Source organism: Vidua macroura, chromosome 2 (assembly GCF_024509145.1).
Source record: "Vidua macroura isolate BioBank_ID:100142 chromosome 2, ASM2450914v1, whole genome shotgun sequence".
Classification (NCBI taxonomy): domain Eukaryota; kingdom Metazoa; phylum Chordata; class Aves; order Passeriformes; family Viduidae; genus Vidua; species Vidua macroura.
This window is the reverse complement of record NC_071572.1, coordinates 51222401-51237039: the sequence shown is the minus strand read 5'-3', so window position 1 is coordinate 51237039 and position 14639 is coordinate 51222401.

Sequence of the window (14639 nt, the reverse complement as noted above, 5' to 3'; positions counted from 1 at the left end):
TCATTACACTAAAACAAGGTTTAGCTTCTGGTCTCAGTTTAATTCCTTGAAGATAAATGTCCAGAAGTTAGCACTTTTATCCCTGTGGCACATTTATTAAAACTCTTAAAAGAGAATCAACAATTGACAATCAGCAAAAAGTCCAAATAACTAATTTGAACCATGCAGAAGTATTCTAGGTAACAACTAATGAATCTGACAAGGTAGGGTATAGAAAACTGTGATAAAGTGTATTCATTCTATATTAAACAACCAGTCCACTCAGTAAGAATTATTTGGGAATATTTCTTAAGTCAAATATACTTTACTTGAAATAGCAAAATAAAACTAATAACATACAAATGTTTTTATTTACACATATAAATTTTCTGAGCAAATTCCTATATTAGTATCTTACACCTCGGTCTTTTGGTGGTCAATTACCTTTGGTAGTTACATTAAAAAGTAGTAGTTACATTATTTTTCACTATAGTCACCCACTTCTCCATACAAAAACAGTAACTATTATTTAACATAGTTGTCAAACTCTGCCTTTAGTATCTGGCTAGTACCTTATTTATATCACAAACACATCCAAGCAACTCAGTTAAAACAAAATGTCAGAATTTTTTTTCACTGAATTCTGCTGTAACAAACCAACAGAAAAAAAACTCCTCTACCCTCCACAGAAACCATCTAGATTAAATGCTTTGTCAACCTGATTGTAGGTGATATGGCTCTCAGGTTAACAAAAATAATTAACTAGCATATGCACTCAAAAGTAGTTTTTGTTCACTGGTACAGAACCAGAGCCATTTTCAGACTACCAGGAACATGTGCAACTACATAAGCTGTACAATTATAAAGATGTTCTTAGGAAAGTAATATCTGAAGAGTAACAAAACTCATAGTTTATTCGACCTGCATATAAAACCATTGAAGTATAATACATTTATCACATTAAAAATGCATCATTAAAATTTAAAACAGGTGCAGTTACTCAATAAGCTAATGGTATAGTCTGAAGACTCCACTCAAGATTGTACTGTTGCATTCCCATTGGGATAAAACAGAGAGAGAAAAACAGAGGTAAGGAATTGGAGTGACCTTGCATCAAGGTGTTAGTGCCTGATCCTATGTTTCTGGTAGACTGTGGTTGAGCTCCACTCTGAGGATCTTTAAAGCACTGCATTTTCTCTGCTGTGTGTGGATGCATGCTACAAGCAAGCATGAGAAAAAGCAACAGCAGGACTCCACAGAGAGGTACTTGTGGATGACTTTGCATGACAATAAGCCAAAGGCAGTCTGATGAAGGAAAAGAATCAATATATATAAACAGGAAAATAATAAAAATTGAAGCAAGTGATAATTTCCCCCAACATTTTGAAGAACACATATATTCATAAAATGAACTTGTACGATTCTTGGAGGAGGGGTTTTCCACTTCACATAGTACAGAAATCAGTGGCCTTCTCAAAGAAACATCTGTGTTTTTAAGAAGATCTGTCTTGTTTAAGACCGCCAAGAAAAATTTATTTCATTTAACTAGGAGTTTAAATTCAAAATCCATTCTAATTTTGTAAAACAACCATTTGCTTGGCTTCACAGATATAAGACTCTTGTCAGATGGAACACATCACAACTCCCTTTAGCCGGAGGTTTGCACTGTGGGAGCATGTATATAGGTCCCAGCTAGTTTGGCTGGGAGCTTTACATCTCCACTGTTTGAAATTTGAATTCTCCTTTGCTCTGAACTTAATCTGAAAAAAAATTTGTCTTATTCAAATCACGTCATGGGGTAAATGGATCCGTGCACTGTAAGTGGGAAAATTGGGGGATCCACCTCCTAACTGCAGCATGAGGACAGTACTATGTAACCAAGGCACTTAACTTCAGTAGGAACCACATTTGAGTGAGCTCCCATTGCAGGCAAAACTTAAGTTGATTGATTTAGATGATTTTAAAATATTTGTTGCCTTGAACCTTGGGAATATTAGGGAGTTTCTCCGTTCATGTCACATTTTTGAAGGAAAGAAAAGTAGATCTGGGCTGGAGGGACAGAAATTACACAAACTGATAGTGGTAGGCTATGTACCAGGAAAAGAGAGCTGAGAGACTGTGTGGACTTAAAAACTGCATTTCAGTTCAGCCTATGCTCAAAGTATTGATATCTAAATGCCTATGTGTTTTTGAGGTCAGCTTTATTTAGGATGGAACTGCAAGGATGTAGGCCACATAGTGCTAGGTAACATTCATGGGTTTATTCACATATGAAGTTTATAAATAATCACAGAATCATTTAGACTGAACAAGACCAGTAAGATCATCAAATCCAACCAGTAACACAGCACTGCCAAGACCACCTCTAAACCATGTCCGTAACTAGTCTGCCACTCAGCCGTGTTTGTAAGTGCCACATCTACATGGTTTTTAAATGCCTCCAGGGATATGACTTCACCACTTCCCTGGGCAGCATTTTCTAATACTTTACTGCCTTTTCTATGAAGAAATTTTTCCCAATACCTCATCTAAACCTCTTCTGGAACCTTGAAGCCATTTCCTCTTTTCCTATCACTTATTACGTGGGAGAAGAGACTGACCTTGATCTTGCTGCAACTTCCAGCAGTTGTGGAGAGTGGTAAGATCTCCAATTCCCACGGCTCATGTTCAGTCAGCTTGGTCCTTTTCCACCAGGCCTTTTCCAACCACTCATCCCCCAGCCTGTAGCACTGCATGGGGTTGTTGTGATCCAAGGGCAGGACCCGGCACTTGGTCTTGTTGCAACTCATACAATTGGTCTTGGCCCATGGATCCAGCCTGTCCAGACCCCTCTGAAGAACCTTCCTACCTTCCACAGACCAACACTTCCACCTAAGTTGGTGCTGTCTGCAAACTGACTGAAGATGCACTCCATCCCCTTTTCCAGATCATTGATAAAAATATTCACACCACTACTGAGTCCTGGCAAACCTCACTTATGATCAGCCTCCAGTTACCAGCTGGATTCTATTCACCACAACTCCCTGGCCTTGGCTATCCAGCCAGTTTTTTTTTACCCAGAAAAGAGTACACCTGTCCAAGCCATGAGTGCCCAGGTTCTCCAGGAGAATGCTCTGGGAAAAGGTGTCAAAGTCTTTAGTAAAACCTGGGTAGACAACACCCTACAGCTTTTCCCTCAGCCACTAAGTAGTTCACCTTGTCATAGAAGGAGAGCAGGTCAGTCAAACAGGATCTGCCTTTCATGAACACATGCTGGCTGGACCCAATCTCCTGGTTGTCCTGTACATACCATCTGATGGCACTCAAGATAAGCTGCTCTGTGACCTTCCGTGGCACCAAGGTTGAACTGGTCTGTCATTCCCTGCATCCCTTCAGGCTCTTCTTGAGATGCGCATCACATTTGTTAACTTCCAGTAAAATGGGACCTCTCCAGTTAGGCAGAACTTCTGGAAAATGATTGAAAGTGACTTGGTGAGCACTTATTCCAGTTCCCTTATTACCCTTGAGTCCTCTGGCCTCATAGACTTGTGTGAGTCTGTATGCTGCAGCAGGCATATCCAAGGCATTTTGCCTTGGATTCTGTGAACTTCATTCTGCTCCCCATCCCTGTCTTCCAGCTCAGTGGGCTAGGAACCCCAAGAACAACTGGGCTGACTAATAGTAAAGACTGAGGTAAAGAAGGTGCTAAATGCCTCAGCCTTTTCCTCACCCTTTGTCACTGTCTCCTCCTGCATCCACTAAAGAACTGAGAGTCTCTTCAGCCCTCCTTTTGTTGCTCACTTCTTTATAGAAACTTTTAAAAAATATTTCTTATGTCAATAACCAGATTAAGTTCTAGCTTGGCTTTGGATCTTCTAATTTTCTCTCTGCATAATTTCACAACATCCTCGTCGTAGTCCTTCTGAGTGACCTGCCCCTTCTTCCAAAGTTCATAAACTCTCCTTTTTTTCCCTGAGTTCCAGACAATGCTCTCTGTTCAGCCAGGGCAGTGTTCTTCCTTGCTGGCTGATCTTTCAGCACATAGGTATGGCCTGCTCCTGCACTTTTAAGATTTCCTTCTTGAAGAATGTCCAGCTTTCCTGTGCTGCTTTGTTTTTCAGGACTGCCTCCCAAAGGACTCTATCAACCAAGCCCCTAAACTAGCCAAAGTCAGCTCTCTGCAAGTGGCAGTTCTTCTGACCACCCTCCTCACATCACCCACCAGTCCTTCTCTGTTTGCAAACACCAGATCCAGTCAGGAACCCTTCCTTGTTGGCTTAGTCACCAGCTGTGTCAGGAAGTTATCTTCCACACACTTCAGGAACCTCCTGATGAAGTGGCCAGGTCTAAAAAGAATTAAGAAATATGTTTATCTTTTGTACATTTTTTTAGTTGGCATCTGATAAAAATAGAGAAAAATAAATGCCACTGTTAACAAAAAGGAAGTGAAGAGGAAAGAGGTAAAAATAAAGAATTTTAAAATATTGCTTCAATTCTTCTGCAGATTATTGGGCATTTTGTCAGTGATCAATAAAATTTTATGACCCCCCAATATTGGCTCAAAAAGCTTTGCAGTGTCTGTAAGGCATTAGGAAACGTGAAAGTTTTATGAAATGTCAAACTCCTACAGCTTCCAGATACACCTAAATAGTGGGGCATTGCAGTGGAAGTCAGAAGCCTCTATAGGAAATGTGCAAGGAGCTTTTGACAAAAACAGCACAGCACTGTGGGACCGTTCACTGGGTGATGGGAAAATGTGTGTCCCTCTCCTGCCTCTTCTGAAACAACTGTCCTCTGTGAGAGAAGAAGGGTTTTTTGGGTCCTGTTTCTTCAAACATGCCTAAACAGGAATATGCAGAAGTAGCAAATTAAGTGCAAAAATACATTATTCATGTATATGTATGTATGTATCACAGAAATTGCCTCCTCCACTGAGCAAAGCTTTGTCTTGGAATTGATGCAGATATACACTTTCTGAATGTAGGCCACACAGCATCAGGTTATGCTGCTTACAGCACCACCTCACAGCATAAAGAGACAAAAATGAGGCAAGGCATCACAGACTCAAATCATACTGCTGAAAAGCAATGCACTAAATGGTGCTTAACTGAAACATAACCTGAAGGCCTGCAAAGAAAAGCATTTCTGAGGTGTAAATTCCTTATACATAGTTGGCACGCGTGCCCCAAACAGGAAAATATCTGAGGTATCCACACCTGAAGTGTACATGGCCTTATGGCGCATTGACACATATTCTCTTTATACATATAAAAGTATATGCAAGCTTCAAACTAAATGATGCAATGCATCTGAATATCTCAATAAACTCATACTTTTAAATTAATACAGTTAACATATCTAGAAGCAGATGAAATCCCAGTATAATCAGAAGTTCAGAAAGATCACTATGATTCAATATGTTACATGTTTCTTGAATTTTGCTGGCAAAGTAGATTGCAAATTGGCCCAGAGCTCATTATCAGTTTGGAAGTTGAAACTGTCATTCATTTTCTACTGATCAAACAAACAAACTTAGTTTGGTATGCTCTTAAGTTTTCTATCAACATAAATGAAATAGTTAATATTTCAATATTTATTGTTCATTATTCACTAAGGAAAATTATCTGTTTTATAATTTATCATTGATGTTCTATTTATGTACTGTGAATAGTTGTCATAGTTTGTTTTTCATCTATCAAAAATTAAAGATGAACTAGTTCTTTTGTTGTTATCCACAAATGAAAGAAATGAAAACTTGTTCTTCAGGTTTTAAATCTATATCTTTGCACTGACAATATATTCTTCTAGAGAGAAGTCACCTTCATTGTGAACTTTGCCCAGTTCCTGGCTTATTGGTTAATATATTAAATAGTATATTTAGGGGAACATGGCATAACTTACCGTTTGGTCCAGAAAATCTGCAATATGTCATTAATATATTTTCAATAATGTTGCATATTCAACAGTTTTAAAATATTTTCATCAATATTTCTCCAAAGTAGAAGCAAACACTTATAGACAGATACCTTTATTCCCAACTCAGTTTTTTTAATTGCTACTCCTTTTGACTTTTGAGTCTTCTCCTTACAACAGTTGTGGAAAAAAACAAAACCACCAGGTGTTCAAATTCGTAAACAGAGATAAATTTTGCAGCGCGTACAGAAAAAGCTGATGAATATTCTTACCACAAACTCATGTCCATATGTTTAGACACTCTCCAACTACAGTGCTTTCTGTGTAGGCAGCTTCTGTGGATGACACTGCAGTGCCTATTCAGGGGCGTAAGTATACACAGCCAGGGAAATCCTTAGTGTCTTAGTTATAGATTGTCTACATAAAGTTGGCAGACATGACACAGAAAGTGCAGAAGACCACATTCTTTCTGACCAGTAGCTAAAGGGAGGGATATCCTGAGGAACTGAAAGGCACCATCTGCAGCTGTCATTAGGGAATAAAATCTTTCCTCTCATATCCAAAACAGATCATATAGAGTACTTTGTCTACAAACTGCACTTCAACTACCTAAAACTGTAGTGAAGAACAGTTTTGGAAATATATGCAAAGTTTTCAGGTGTTTAAAAAACCCCCACGTATGCCTGAGTTCAGCGAAGGACAGAGATGCCAAGATCAGCTGTGACTATGTCTTCCAGTGACTTTAAGTGCATGGAAGTTTTAAATTGCATCATGCCTGTCTTATGTGTGGATGTTACGATCACTGAATCCCAAAGGTAAGGTCAGCTGTATCCACCATGATCATGCTTGCTACAGCCCAACTCTCTGATAACCTGTAGTGTAGCAGGGGAATGCTCAGACAGGAGAGCCTGAGTGGATCCATGTCTGAATTCCTGTAGGAAAAATTACTGGGAGATTCCATGTAATAAGAAGCCAGCCCATGTTCTTGTGTGGCTCCCTGATGTCTCAAATCACTTTTTCCATTGATGAGGTGTGAGACTGGGCAGTGATTGACAAGCACTTGGAGTAACAAATGGTATTTTGAGAATAGCATTGAGAGAATGATTTAGAAGTGTTTGATGTTATATTTAATATGGATGATAACTGGTGATAACAATTGGTGGTAACATTACCAACATGTCTCTTTTCTTTAAGCACTCAAGATGTATAGGAGTTAGGCATGTAAGTGACTTGTTTCAGGAAATACAGACAAAAGTGGACGTCTCAAGCAGAAAGTGAGTTGACCCCACAGGGAAAAACAATCTGTTAAGAACCCAAAACTCTTGGCAGGCAGCCCAGACCCAATATCTTTTCTAAGATAAAATTCTTCACAATATACAACTGAAGGGAATGTTAAAGGAAATTAAAAACCTGGATTGTGATACTAAAGCTTTTTATTTGAGTTCCCAACTAATTGCTTACAGACATTGTAGTAACAAGCCAGGACAATTACCTGTGTTTCAGTAAACAGTACAACAGCCACAATAATAGCATATTCATTAGTCTCTGGGGTAGTAAAATACTATTATCTTCAATTTCAGTGTGTACAGTATCATTTACAAAACAATTGTGTAGTACAGACACAAGAATAATTTTGGAAGGTGTAGAATTCCTTCTTGAAAAATCACAGTATTAACTCCCCTATGCTTAAGGAACTGGTTTGACTGGGTGTACAGAAGATATTTCACAACATGGATATTTAAAAAAATAAGTTTAAAAGCTCAAAGACATCAAATTCCATACCAAAAGTGTCAAATAAGTTTCAGAATGTCACAACACAAGTTCCAGAGTGAACTCAGCACAAATTCTGTGAATGCACCAATAGCAGTGTAATCTTTCCCACAAAAAAGGCAACAAATGCATCCTAGCAGGTCTCACAATCCCCATGCAACACAAGGCACTGTTTGGATTGGAAGTATTGTGTAGTAACTGGGGCACACCCTGTGTATTTATCTGAGATTTCTACACTTACACAATAGATTTTTCTGTGCCTAATTCTTCAGTATTATTTACTTCAAGTAAGGCTTTTCCTTAGCTTTCAAACATTTTTCGGTGGACTACATATTAATAATATTCCAAAATATAATATCTCCTCCAAAGGGATGCAGTTACAAACTATAATGAAATAGACTTACAGACTGTATTCAGCCCCAGTGGACTGAACATGGATTCTCCTGTCCCATTTTACAGTTAAACAATGACTAGACTCCCTGCTAATGAGGTTTTGGAACCCTTTATTTTGTTTTCAAAGTAGTTTGCATTCTACAAATTTGTAGTTTTGATCATTACTATAAGCTTTTTGTATTGAAAAATATATTTTCAAGGGATTTTTATTAAGGGATTTTTTTAAGGGATTTTTATTTCATGTATGTAAATTAATCAGTGGTGGTAAAATCTGCAGTTCAGTTTTGATAAGTGTTGTCTGCAGTGGGTTTTAAACAACAAAGAAGAAAATATCCTAGGTAATTTTTGTGTTGATTTTAATATGCATCATACACGTCCATTTTTAACAAAACTACTGGTAACATCTGGTTCTACAAGTGAGAGAACCTGATGTACTTACTAACTCCTGTTTCTAAAACTCTGGAGATGAGAAGCGAGAGAGCAAGGAGTATACCTGAAATTTAAGTTGCTCTTTTGCAAATATCTGTTACTCAGATATTGTCTTTTGTTTCAGTTGGAGCTTTGTAATGTTTTTGTACTTATCCTAATAGGGCCAAGTAAAGACAAATCATTGGTTCTGTTATATAAATGAGGAATTTAGGTGAAGAGAGGGATAGAGGGATTTGTTCAAGGTCACTCGAGCACTCTAAAATAATGCTGGAAAATTATTTTTTCTACTCCCAAGCTAACAAGTTATTAAATCACATTTCCTCTCAGTGTGGCATTATACTCTAGTTTGAATTTGAGGGGGAATTTATAGACTACTTTTGCTATTTGTAGCTGAAGGCATGCAGAAGGATGGAAAGGAATGGAAGGAAGATGTTAATAATGAAAAAAAGGTCTTCTCTTACTGCTAGAGTGAAAAAAAAAATGCTATAAACAAGTTTCATTTCATAATACAGAGAAGGCAGAGCTATCTCATGGCAAAAAAGTTTCTGTGTGCAACAGAAAAATATTAATGCCCATTCTCTCAAGGATGATACCAATGTGTATCAGTTTACTATTTTGTATGCGGCAAATTTCCTTTCAGCCTGGCATTTAGTTATCAGTCTCAGTCTAAGTATATTAGTGATCCATGTTCAAAACAAGGAAGTAAGTTATGGCAAAAAGATAACATGATTACTACCTAATAATGAGGTATTTAAACACAGCAGGGCATTTGAAAATGTGTGGGTGTAAATCCACTGAGAAGAGGGGGCAGACCAGTGTTCATTACATACCTGTTCCCTCCCTTCACAGGAATGAGGAGCCACCACCAGGCTGACAGTACATGGGCAGAGTGATCCCAAAACCTAAACCTCTTCATTCTTCAGAGAATACAAAGCTTAATCAAAGCACACACAAACTTTCCTTGTGGTACTCAGCGACATATTTGCAACAAATGTCTGGGAAGCTTTGGATTTGGGAGGAAGAGAAAAGATGTGCAACCTGGTACATTAAATATTTGAATATGTTTGCCTTTCCTTTGTCCCCTTACCTTACACATGTCATTTGTTTTCTGACAAAGTGAGCTTTATTTGAGGTCTTGTCAAGCTCTGCTTGTGTTTTTACAGTGAGAGAAGCATGTGGACACAAATGGGGTCTGTGGATGCTTCTCAACGGGTTGAGATGGAGACTGTTTCTCCTCTTTTCCTTAGAGGAGAAAATACAGCCATACACTTCAGGTTTGGTTTAGAGATTTAGAGCTAACTTCTATATTTGAAGAACAAGAGGGGGAAAAAAGGAAAGAAAAATAATTTAGTTCAGTTCTATGAATAACTGGGCACTTATAAGTTAACAGCCCAATTCTGATCTGAGTAAAACAGTAATTCCCTTGAAGTTGGTGAAATGGTGCTGGATTTACCTCAGGGCAGAATTTGGCCCCCCGTTAGTGATCAAGCTATTAATAGATTTGCATTGAGAAAAATCATTGAATAAAATAATTACCTGTCTTGTCAGTGGAACTGTTCTTTTTTTTTTTTTTTTTTTTTTTTTTTTTTTTTTTTTTTTAATGTCCTACATAAAATCCTTAGACCAAAATTCAAAGGGATGTAGAATAAATTAATTAATTGGGGAATTAATTGGGCCATGTTGCCTTTTTTAAAACTAAGCTGTGTTTTAGTTATATTTTGTTATGTGCCCAAAGGCTCCTGGGCATGGATGGCCTATAAATACAAATGGATAACAGATCATTAAGAATAAAGCTACCACAAAGTAGTTTCTCTGTTTTCTCCATACAGGTCTGAGAGCAACAACAGTGGAACGGTAGTGAAGAAACAGCTGGGGCTGTGAGAAGATGCTATGGAGAAGATTGTTTTGCCAACAGCGATGACTATGTTTCAACTCATTGTTCTTTCCCACCTCCTCCTCCTTCAGCCTCCTCCCCAGTCCTTCACTGACTTTTCATCTTTGCTCATGGTTGGCAGCATAAGGTAGCTCCCATTTCCATCCTGCTTACACTCTCTTTGATGTGATTCCTGCAGGAGCAGATCTCAGGCAGCTCCTCCTTTCAGGTCCTTCTCTTCTCTTAGGCCTGAAACCCTCCCTGTCTACTTTGTTCAACTTCAGCTCCACCACACCCACAAGTGCTGTGTAGAGCAAAACCCCATAGATCTGCAAGCCCCATCTTTATTTTTCGTGCTTCCCTCTCTTTTTTCAGCTATATGTTTTATTGATTTTTCAGGCAGTATGAAAATATATCTTACATTAAAAAAATACTTAAAAAGAATCTTTTGACTTTACCAATTCTTGATGTAAAAACCCACCTGGCATTTTGACAGCAAATGATTAAAAGCCTTTCTCAGTATTTTACAAGCAAATATGAATTTTAACAAGATAAACTTACAGAAATGAAATATTCTATTGTTGTCTAATGCTAAACTAGCTGTCAAGTTTGAGACACTTGCAGTTAGTGTTAGGAATGATTAGAATGAAGATATGTTAAAAAGAAATACAGGCCAGGTTTTGCTCATGTGTTGCAGATATAAAATTCAGATTTATAGACTCTTTGGATGACACCAGCAATAAAGTGGTGATTTTGTTCTGGAGTTTTACATTCTGCTCCCCAGATTAGTATATATCATGTGCCTACATTTGTGTTCTAAATGTACCAGTTCCCAAAGTACTTTCAAGTTAAGGTATGAGAGAACTTTGCTAAGAATGAGTTGTCAGGAATGCTGGAGTAATTAACTGATTTTTTTTTTCAAACTTACAAGGAGAGACAGTGAGAGAAAAAGTAGGCTTGAAGTACCAGTGGAGAGAGAGAGCTAGACAACCCCAACAGCTTTCTGTGGAGGATGTGAGAAAGGAGTGAGAGGGATAGACCACTTCTTAAAACTGAATAAGAAAGGAATAAAGCTAATGATTAAATGTTACGACCTGGATGAACTGTCTGAGGTACACAGAAATAGTAAGAGACAGTGAGACCTCTTCACCTAAACATAGGGAACAATGACAGAATATGGCTGAAATAGCATTGATATTCTTCCCTCACAATTGCTCGCTTTTTATGTGCTTTCTAATCACTGTTAAGAATACTGGCATCCGGTCTGTCAGTAGGCCCATAATCCCAATGTCACTGATGGCAAAGGATCATTCCATCATAACCTTCCAGCAAAGCCTTCAACAAGTCTAGCAGTTCTGTGTTGTGTGCATGCACATCTTCCACTCGTGTAGCCATGTACACACTCCTGAGGAGTGGCTGAGGGAACTGGTGTTGTATAATCTGGAGAAAAGCACTCTCAGGGAAGCCCTTATCACTCTCAACAATTGATGTACAGATCAGTCTCTTCTCCCAGGTAACAAATGACAGGGCAAGAGGAAATGGCCTCAAGTTGTGCCAGGGAAAGCTTAGACTTTATATTAGGAAAAAAAATCTCCACTGAAAGAGTGGTCAAGCATTGCAACAGAGTATCCAGGGAAGTGGCAGAGTCCCCATCCCTTGGAGGTATTTAAAAAATGCATAGATGTCGCACTAAATGTGAATTAGTGGCAGACTTGGCAGTGCTAGGTTAATAGCTGGACACAGTGATCAGTTGGACAAAATTATCTTAGAGGTCTTTTCCAACCTAAAAATTCTATGATCCTACACCAGAACCTACTTCTAGAACCTACCAGAAGAGAGGTTTGTTCTCAGGATGTGTCAACTCTTCTGTAGTGCTCTTTTAGTACCACTTCTCTAATTTTGGTGCTGCCTTTTGGTCTTTTGAATAGCACTGTCTCAATGCCCATGAAAAAAGAATTATGTGGATTGGAAGTTTACCTAGATTCGTCAATATTAAAGTGTTATTTTACAACAGTTTGATTGAACTAAAGTTTACAAACAGATAGTCAGCACTTACAACTCTAGCTATGTGATTAGTTAGCTATGCGTTAGTTGTGATTGCTCTGTATGCACCTTTTTACCACATGATATTTTGAATCATGTGTTTTTGTATGTGTTTCATATTCAAATGCCAGTCTTGAACAATCAGGCTTTGGGGATAACATTGCACTTCCCAAGCTGTGACACTAGTATGTGAGACAGAGTTTTGAATTTACTTATTCCTTTAAAATACGTTTTTCTGCACAGTCATATAAGCTTATCTTCCCAGCCAAGTTCAGCAACTAGACCAAATGAAAAGCTCAGAGTAAAACACTGTTCTATGTGCATGGATATGTCAGAATCTCATCTATGAAAGTCAATGTGTTCTCTTTTTATGAGCATGGAAAATCCACTCCTATATGTATGACCAAAAATATAAAAACACCTTCATATATTAGACTTTCAATTTTTCTTCTGTGGCATTGGAATTCCCATTATGAAGACAGCAGAATGAAGAGATTGGGATGCTGAATGAGCGCATGGCTCAAATACACAGAGGTTGGGGGAGAGAGGTTTCACTCATATAAGCAAGAAAAATCTTAGCCAACTCCACCAACATTGTTTATGGACTTGTATTCAAAGTACCTCCTAAAGTTAGGCTGAGTTCACAAGTCTGAGTAAATTTACACATTTTACCCTAAGAACAGTTAGAATCATATATCTCCCTACAGCACCCTCCCCAAAAATTACTTCTCTGGCTCTAGCTTGAGGGCTACTAATAATTTCCCATATCAAAGGAGGCCAAAATGAAAGAGAAAAAAAGAGAACAAGGAAATCAGATGTCTCAGTGCTCTTGTCTTTGCTAGAATGTGTACATCAGCCATTAATATGTATTTCTCTACAAAACCTGGGATTTTTTTCTGTTTAGGAAAGAGTAAGACCTGTGTAAGAGGAATGGGAGACACAGTATTCAGACTAGGTTTAAATTCACAATTGGCCTAATTTAAATTTATAAAATTCCTTTGAGAAACTAAAATTTAATATGAGAACATGTGTATAATGTAACTATTATAAAGAAAATCAGACATTACTTTGGCATCCTGTAAGACAGGTTTTTGAATTAAGCAGAATGCATGCAATAAAAAGGTAACCAAAATGATTAGCATAAGTAACTGAAAAAATCTGATTATAAGAAGGCAAAGTAGTTTAACACATGACCACATTCATAAGTATGAAATATTATAATTCTATTGTCTATTCTTTCTGTGAAAAGTTAGCTCCTTCAGGAATGTCTTAATGAATAATAAAACTGACTTGATTTTCCCACTGCAGTCAACTTTGCTGTCAGGCTATTAATGATTCATAATGACTGTATGTTTAATAGTTTTATGCCAGATAAAAGCCGTCCAACAGAAGCAAGTAGCCAGTGTCACTTATGCAGCTACTCTCTTGATATTTTCAGTAATATTGGTAAAAACAATCTCTAAAAATGCTGAACAGCTGAGTTACATTGGGAAAATGGTTTTAAATCACCTAATAACATCAGTGCTGAAGTCATATAAAATTCTTTATTACATTACCACTGCTGTAGAAGAAAACACAGAGGACAAGATTGCATGCAGTTCATAAAAAATAGCATATTTTCCTATTCATATCATTTCATAGTCTTGTATATTTTAATTTCATAATGCAGTAATTTGGATAACACAACTAGCCAATGCTTAAAAGAGAATAAAATGTGCACTCTGAGAATAGCTGAGAAGAATAACACTCAAATCAGTTCTGCACAAGATGATAAACACCCAGACTGCTCTGAAGCTGCAGGAGTTTATCTACTGTATATGTAAATGTTTTTCTTTTCTTTGAGGAAAGCCTTTGCAAGAACAATGTCCTTTTACAAAGGTCTAAAAATGCCTGTGAAAACCAAACATAATAACACTGTTATTCTGCCACTTATTAACAGACCAACAGGCCTTACAACAATTAGATATGAATATTGCAAACTGAATTTAATATTAAGCTGTCTTTGAAACGCCACTTTGCAGCAGGTTTTCAAATGCTTAAAGCACAGCGGGAGGCTAACTCCATCTTCAAATATTAAATCAAAACCTTTTTTTAACCTGATAAATCTTTCTGAAGGCAAGTTCTCCTATTCAAGAGAGAATTATTAAACTATCAGGCAAGGAAACTAAACCTTGCAGCCTATTCTTGGCATATGGTGTGTACCCACAAAGATTAAAAACAATAATGAAAAGGATTAATAATATCTTAGAATAGTGTCTGA